General features: G+C 35.3%; 1 long non-coding RNA gene across 1 annotated transcript in view; it reads right to left on the bottom strand.

The window, feature by feature from the left end:
* Positions 1–232: 232 nt before the first annotated feature.
* The window catches only part of LOC138920422 (uncharacterized), a 51,456-nt gene continuing 42,792 nt past the window's right edge, over positions 233–8,896 (bottom strand). The window contains exon 3 of the long non-coding RNA XR_011431575.1: positions 233–1,281. This is a non-coding gene — a long non-coding RNA (uncharacterized lncRNA). The remainder of the gene's footprint in view (positions 1,282–8,896) is intronic.

The following is an 8,896-nucleotide window of genomic DNA, read 5'->3' as shown; positions in this document are numbered from 1 at the left end:
AACTGAGTTGAATACCATAGTCTCCTTAACAAATTCATGCTCAGAGTTAATCTTCCTTTTCTCCAGAACAAACGAATGCAGAGGATATAGCAGATGGATTTCATACGGTAATTTAAAAACATCAGAGGCAAAGTTCTTGTTAGGATCCAGAAGGAAAAGTCTATTGCCCAAATAATGAAAGAATCAGAAAACCTCAATTTTCTTGTATTATTATTTTAATAATGAACACTTGCAATACAGTAGTACCATAAATAAATATCAGTGCTGAAAAATTAGAAATACAATTGTTTTGGAAGACATTGAAATAGTCATCTCTCTAATGCTGAAAAAACTAGTAGACAAAATGTAAGGACCACACTGGGGCCTTAAAGTGAAGTTGAAATAATTAATATGCTAGTACCAATAGATATATTAACATCAAAATTAACACCTAATAAACATATACTGGTTTTGTAAAGCATTCAAGGTTTTGTAAAACATTTACAAAACTCATAACCCATCCGTCTACTTATTTATCATCGTTTTATAAATATACGTAAACAAATGTATATTTATATGTTATAATATATGCTATATATAAATACATATTTATTTATTTAATATCACAGTATTATGCACAAAATAAAGGAAATAGAGGACAAAAATGATGTAAAAGCAAGAATTGAAAAAAGGTTAAATTAGGGTGGAAGCTTCTAGCTAACCTGAGAGTATCTTTTATTCCCTGGTGACCTTTACCTTTTTTTTTCTGGATCATGCAAGACCCAGTGGGCCAGACACAAAATCAGGGCCCACCCTAATAAAGCTAAGAGTAACTCCATCAAGTATGAAGTAGGAAGAAACAATCCTATAGAAAAGAGCATTATGGAAACTTGTAGACTTTGGCATTGGGTAGAAGAGAAAAAAAAAATCTAACAAGAGAAAATTTTAACTAGAAGTAGGCCTTCATGCAGGATTGTGTTCCATAATCAAACTTAGGTTGAAAATAGCCCTTCAGTGCCTTCTGGAAGTAAACACAAATCCTCTCTGGAACAAACACACCTTAAACTAAGGTCTCAAAAAATTTCTACAGAAAAAAATGAACTCATAATCAAACACCACAAAACAGGGGCCAGCCCCATGGCCGAGTGGTTAAGTTCGGGTGCTCCACTTCCACAGCCGCGGGTTTCACCACTTCAGATCCTGGGCACGAATGGGATGTGGCACCGTTCATCAGGACATCTTGAAACGGCATGCCTCATAGCACAACCAGAAGGACCTACAATTAGGATATACACGTATGTCCTGGGGGGTTTGGGGAGAAGAAGAAGAAGAAAACAAAGAAGATTAGCAACCGACATTAGCTCAGGTGCCAAATCTTTAAAAAAAAAAAATCAAAACAGCTGAGGACACAAAGTACCGCATGGATGAGCCAATAGAAATAACAATCTTCCAAAGACTTCAAGGAAAGAGGTCAGAATCATCAAACAAAAAGGGCCGTCTAATCTCTGTTGGAGTTTGCTTTCCTTATGGGAATGCCAGAAGATTAAGGAGGGCAACTTCATAAAGTTAAATATTATCTAGATTGAAGTTTTTTGATTCTATAGATACACTAAATTGAATGTGTAATCTGTCTTCAATGTATTTAATGTAGTAGATTAAAAGGTCTGGAGAAGACAGGAGAATGTGGGAATTATCTTCTATATGTAATTCTCATTCTTTTGAAAATTCAGTAGGTCTATCCCCTTGAAGATCTAATGTTAGAGGCCTAGGATTTTGTATCTCCAATTCAGGATGTAGGCTTTGAGCTGATGCTGTCTTGTTAGGAAGGGAATCCCACGGAATCCAGATCTGTTTTACCAATATATCACCTGAACATATTACTTTTCATTACACAATAAAGAATGAAATTAGTGTATCCTAGGTCCCATTTCCTAGCTAGATAATTGCTGGATAACTTTACAGTATGACAAACAAACAAAAAAGGATATAATTTTGATGATTGCTGGATAATTTTACAATGACAAACAAAAAAAGATATCATTTTGATAATCAGCATTGCACCTTTCCAGTTAACATTCTCGTTATCCCTTCGAAGGGCTGCTCCCCTTTCACACGCATGAAAACTGGGGATAGGCAGGGCTAGTAGACACTGCTGGTGCTCTGCACAGACCCCTCTCCTGGGACAGTGCACCTAACCCCCAGCTTCTGAGAGTGTTGTCTGCTAATGGCTCAGTTTCCCCTGTCTGAGAACAGGCTAGGACGTAGGGGAGCCTCTTCACCAGGAAATGCCTAAGATGTTACGGCTTTTCACAAGGGGCAGTAACAGCCAATGGCTGATTGAGTTGCAAGTACAACAGGTTGGTCCCTTGCTTTAAGTTGTGACAATTTTGCGGTGGTATTTACTTTGCAGAGATCCCTATGGACTTTAGCTGAACCCATATCTTTGCCTGGCTTCTTTCCTTATCCCGCTTCCCTTACCGCCTTACAGGTTTCACCTGAGAGCCCTCCCTCAATAAATCACTTGCAAAAGATCATCTCAGTCTCTGTATCTAGGAAACCCAAGCTAAGAAAAAAGGTTATGTGGAATTGTTGTAGATGATTTGTTACAGTAAAGTGTACAGTGTCAAGCATTTGGGAGCTCTCATGTAACACGCACAATATAGGCTCCCTATGAGACACTCCTTTATGATAACGATATATAATAAGTGCCATGAGTGTATGTATGTGTGTTTGAAAAATCTGTATGTAAATGTGTTTACCTGTATGTATTAATAAACCAAATATATACGTCTTTGTGTGAAACTTCTAATGGAGTTATAGAACATATTTGGACATTTCCAGGAAATATTGCTTACTTTCTGCCAAAATAAAATAGGCTCCTTTGAAAGCTTTAGAGGGCAAAACTCAGGAAGAGGTGTGTGTGTGTTTGTGTGTGTGTGTTTGTGTGTGTGTGTCTGCTGTCTTCAGCAAAAGGCTGGTTGTTATGAGAAAGGAGTATCGTGGGCTGTTTCTATTCTATTCAGTATGTTGTTATTTTTACAGCCCATCACGTGAAGACCTTACCCATTAGAAGACGCCCATTAGGATGAAAACACAAAACACAGACTAATTTCATAAGTTTGAGGTTAAAGCACAATAAACATTTTTATAAAGAGAGATTTTTAAGTAGAAATTTCTTCAGTTATGATGAGCCCCAGCATGAACGAATTAAAGATTATTTCTTTTTAAACCAACCTCTTTTTCCCCTGGTTCTTCCTTCTGGAGATGCTTGGACACTGCTCACTCTGCTTTCATAACTCTGCACATGGTTTCACTAGTTCTTTTTAACCATTGCATTTGATTTTATTGCCCAAGAAAGAATTTTCTAGATTAAGGTCCCCCTGTGCTTCTGTCAAAAAATCCGGTTGATTTCAGGCCTCATCTTTAGCACTACCTTGGGCTCTGGGAAGGCAGCCAGTACAGTAGAGAAAGAAAAATGTCTTGGGCCAAATAGTTGCATTTACTAAGGTAAGAGGACTTATATTGTAGCTAGTTAGCCTTTTATGCATACATCCATGAACCCATCCATTCAATAAGCATTCCTTGAATATTTAATGTGTGCAGAGAACTACATGAGAGTCTCTGAGTATTAAAGATGGACAAGGCACATTTTATGTTCTAAAGGAGTTGGAAGTGTAGAATTGGAAGTCAAACATTTAATAATATATCACAAAGCATCATCCACTAAGATTCAGAGAGGCAACATAAAGACGCCCACGCACCTCAGAAGGAATAACAAGGAAACAAAATAGAGCTTCCTTCAAAAGAAAGGGGTTCTTAATTTTTCTCGGCTCTGGTTAATCAGAAATGAGGAGAACTCTTGCTTAAAAAAGATAGAAATCCAACATAGACTATCACGAATTCATAAAATCACACAGACACACACAAGCAAAGTAGTGGATTAGTATATATGAACATATTGAATGGTAGATTTTGAGAGCAAGGAAACCCAACTTCATTCAGTTGGAAAGAAATGGAAAGGAGTACCTGAGCTATTTTTATGGACCATCAAATTTCTATGTCTTGTAATACTTTGAAGCAGCCATGTCAGATGTAGATCAAATGCTGTCGGGATTCTGTTCAATTTTATTTCAAAGCTTTCAAAATGGATTTTTGACTAGACCTGAAAACTTTTAAAAAGTTCATTGAATCTACTCTTCTGTCCTGGGACTAAGGGTCTAGGATTCAAGGACAAAGACTCTAACTTGGCAAAAACCTAGTTTTTCCAATCCATTAAACACCCAACTATGTTCTCTGGATATCTGGTTGAATAGTTTTTTGTTAGATGGTTTTAGAATTTTTTTTTCCAATTGTAGGAACAACATGCAGACTATATTTAGGATAGTTGGAAATAAGAAGTTAACCTCAAATTATATTATTTATTTTATTTGCATAAGTAAAATACATCAGAGACTTCTCCCAGTGACTATTACTTGGGTTTTCTACATTTTGTAACTTTTTGCCTACTTGATCTATTAGTTATTAAAATATGCATATAATGTCTCTAAATAGGGTAGTAGATTAGTCTCTTTCTGTACAGTTCTATCAAATTTTGCTTAATTTTGTGGCTATATTGTTAGATGCATACAAGTTTAAAACTTGTATCTTCCTGGTGAATCGAAAATGCTTGTAATTATATGATGACATTCTTTACCTTGAAAAAGCTTTGTCTTTAAATATATTTTACATAAAAATTCACATGGCAATAATAATTCTCTTTTGTTTAATATAGCCCCAGTATACTATTTTTTCCTTTTTTACATTCAGCCTCTCTGTAGCTTTATGTTTAATGGTGTCTTTTGTATACAGATTCTTTTTACTGTTTTTTATTCAACCCTTTGTCTTCTCCTTCTGTGAGGATTCTGTTTACTTCTGTCAGGCACCTGGGGGCATTATTCAGGACCACTTTAAATTTTCAGCTTGAGGTGTTTTGGGCCACACAGGTAATATGAATTTTTCTGCCAGTCACCCTGAGGGCTGGGTGAAGGTACCAAACTCTCAGAGACAATTTAATCTGTTCAATCAACACCAAGATTTGAGACTGGGAAATTTGCCTGCCTGCCCCTGAAAAGTTGGGTAAAATTTGTTTACTCTCACTCTGAGATTTCTGAGGTCTCAGATTTATACAAAGGGTAATATTAAATATTAGGTGATTGATACTACATAATTATCAAGATCCAGAGCCCATATTATGCTGATGGAATTAAAATATCTCTTTCTAAAAATTTATTGAGGACTTAATAGGTTTCCAGATAATGCAAGAGAATAGGACCAAACGGGCTTTTAGTCCAGCTACTTCTTGCCTCAGTCATTAAACTACACACATATTCTGCCCATTTTTCCTCTTGTTTTGGGCTCTTCTGACTGAGTTCAAGATGGTTTACTGCTTTTCCTATCTCTATAGTATGTCTCTCCAAAACCTCTTTCCCTAATATCAAGTCTCAAGTTTCAAATCGTATTCAAATCAGTTATCTTTGAAAATACAAACTCACTTTAAAGTCAACATTTCTCAAATTTGACTTCATGGTTTTACCCTCTAAGGCTATCTAACGTATCGTCACGTGGTGCTCTGCAAATACAGAGTCTCTACTGGAGTATATTAAGTACACATTTTTACAAGTTATAATATGCAGTCGACATTCACAAAGGGGAGAGGGAAGAAAACTACCGATACTGAGTCTCAACAATGTTCTCAATTCTATTTTCTCATAATTTTCCACTGCTCTTTTAATATTGGAGTTTAAAAGAATATTAAAGTTCATGTTATATAGCCCATCATCAACTGTCAAAAATATTCCAATTATATGGCTATTCGTGTAACCTATTCCTGGCACTTCCTCTAATATGCAACTATTTAATCAGGAGACAATTGCTTACATTGCTAGCTAGCTCTAACTGTAAGCTTTTTTAATGAAACAGAATATAGGCTATGTCTTTTTCCCCCCTCCATCTTGATTCTAAATTGATTCCCTGAAATTTCAGTAAAATTAGTTACGTTTGACTTGAATTCTTCACAGTTCCGACTAAGGTTAGAATACGATTTTCATCAGAACATCCACCTACTCAACAATCCAGGTGGGATCTTAAATGTTTACTGGGTCAAATATCAGCTTTCATCCATTCAGGACTATATGTCAATTAGTCCCAATTTATAGATTGAATGTTCAGCCATCAGTGGTTCTCAATCCAGCTGCATATTTTGATTACTCAGGAGTCATTTAAAAATAGCCATCCTTGGACCCCACCACAAGCGAATTAAATTAGGATCTCTGTGCACAGGGATTGGGACATTTTTGACAATTCCTCAGGTGATTCTAACATGTCACTGTGTTTGAAACCCACAGTTTTCATAAAACTTTCAAGTTCCATCAGTAGTTCTCAAGTTTTTGCAGCTTTATAAGGCTTCTTCTCATAATTCTGGCCAACAGAAGTTTTTCCCTAGAGATAAAACTTAATATAGAATAATTTTATCAGAAAAGATCTTCCTTATTTAAAAATAGTGAAGCACTTCAACAGCATACTGTGTTTTTACCACACTGAATGTTCTTTCTGCTCCCATTTTCCTCTCTGCTTTCATCCAGCAGCTCAGAGATTTTCTGATCTCTAGTCCCACTATAATAAGAAATTATCTGCTATCGCGATGTTTTTCATCTTAATTAGCATTATGTCAAATCAATGTGTTTGTACTCTGAAATCCTGCATTGTCCATTATGGAATGTCATATTCTCTTTCTCTCTCTTTTAACGCATTTACTTCTCTGGTTCCTTCCAGAAGTTACATGAGTCATTGCAGATAAGTTGGATAATACTAGAAAGTAGAAAATTTTTAAAGAATCTTTGAGATTGTTTTCCCATGGAAATAGCTTTGGGGTTGTCATTTTTTTTGTATCACGCTTATTTTTTATACACTTTTCATATTTTTTGTTTTGTAACTTGTTTTGTCACTTAGTGAGGTTACACAAACATGTTGCTGTGCAAATTTGCTAAATATATATTTTATTTTTCCATGATGCCGTGGACTGACTATGTTCCTCAAAAATTCATATGTTGAAGTTCTTATCCCCACTGTGATGGTATTTGAAGATGGAGCTTTCCGGAGGTAATTAGGTTTAGATGAGGTCAAGAGGGTGGGATCTTTATATTGAGATTAGTGCCCTTATAAGGAGAGACCAGAGTACGCAAGTGTGCACAAATGTGTTTGTGTTTCTCTCTCTCCCTCCCTCCCCCTCTCTCCCCACTGCTACCCACCCATTTCATACTTTAGGTGAATGATTAGCTTATTAAGGGGCAGTCAAACCTTTCTAGGTGATATCATTTTACATTCTCACCGGAAGAACCAGAACCAAAGTTCCAGTTCCCTTACACACTTCCCAACACTTGGTATGGTCAGGCTTTTAATTTTGGTGATATAATAGATGTGTACTGGTATCTTGTGATTTAAAATTCCATTTGCCTAATGACGCAATGTTGAGTAGTTTTTCGTGTGTTAATTGCCAACCATATCTTTTTTGAAATTTCTTTTTATATATTTGTCATCTTATTACTGAGTTTTGACATCTCTTCATGTGTTCTTGGTAAAAGTCCTCTACTGGAAATATTTGCCAACATATTCTTCCAGTCTTGGTCTTGTCTTTTTAACAGCTTTTCCAAAGAAAAAGTTATTAATTTTAATGAAGTTTAATTTGTTCATTTATTCTTTTACTGGTTATTCTTTTGGTGTTGTATGTAAGAAATGTTTGCTGAATTTAAAGACGTACTTTTTCCTATGTTTCCTTCTGTAATGTTTAGTTTGAGGATTTTTATTGATGCATATGATCCATTTCCAGTTTATTTTTGGAAGTTCTTTTTTTTTTAAGATAGATACCCAATTGCTGCAGCAAGATTGATTTAAAAGATTATTCCTTTTCCACTGAATTGCTTTTGTACCTTCATTGAAGTCCAATCATTTATTTATATGTTTATTTCTGGACTTTCTCTTCTGTTGCATTTATCTATTTTATTTATGCCAATACTTTCATGTGTTGATGAATGTGTTTTTATAATAGGTCTTGAAATCAAGGTCACACACTCCTCCAACTTTCTTCCTCTTTTTCAAAGTTGCTTTGGCTATTCTTGGTCCTTTTCCTTTCCATACGAATTTTAGAATCCACTAGTCAATTTCTACATTGCAGAAAAGCCTGCTAGAATTTTGATTGGGACTGTATTTAATCCTCAATTTAGAAAGAAATACTGAGTGTCCTTCTCTCCTCCTCTCCCCTCTTCCCCGTGTAAGGATACAAGCCCGGAACAGAGTCCTCACCAGGCTCAAGATTAGCTAACAACCAGCTCATGGGACTTCCCAGCCTCCAAAATGGTGAGAAATAAATTTCTATTGTTTAAGACACCCAGTCTGTGGTGTATTGGTACAGAAGCCAGAGTACACTAAGATACATGGCATTCCATTTTATATTTTATCCATTCACCTAGAGTTATTTTAAAATTGTTTGGTATGATAAATAATCTCACAATAAACATTTTTATGTATAGCAATTTAACTATATTTCTGAATATTTCATAATGTTTAATAAAGCCTTGATGAATTAAAATAAAAAGGAAGAAGGTTTTCTTAATTTATCACTTTTCTTATGTTTGCTTTATATAGACACCATGTTTAACAAAAATTAGTGTACATGAAATGCCTTTTGCAAATGTGCTTGTGGGCATTATGGGACAGAATAATTGGAACTGGAGATTTAGATTGTCACATAAAATTAGGAATGTTTATTTTATTTCAGTAACATTCTTCATCATTATGTTTTCACATACAAATGAGCATGGTAAAATAAACAAATAAAATATATTTATTTTTATCACTATGTTTTAACATAAAAAGAAGACCT

Source organism: Equus caballus, chromosome 23 (assembly GCF_041296265.1).
Source record: "Equus caballus isolate H_3958 breed thoroughbred chromosome 23, TB-T2T, whole genome shotgun sequence".
Classification (NCBI taxonomy): domain Eukaryota; kingdom Metazoa; phylum Chordata; class Mammalia; order Perissodactyla; family Equidae; genus Equus; species Equus caballus.
Note: the sequence above shows the minus strand (reverse complement) of the source record. Positions and strands in the feature narration are given on the sequence as shown.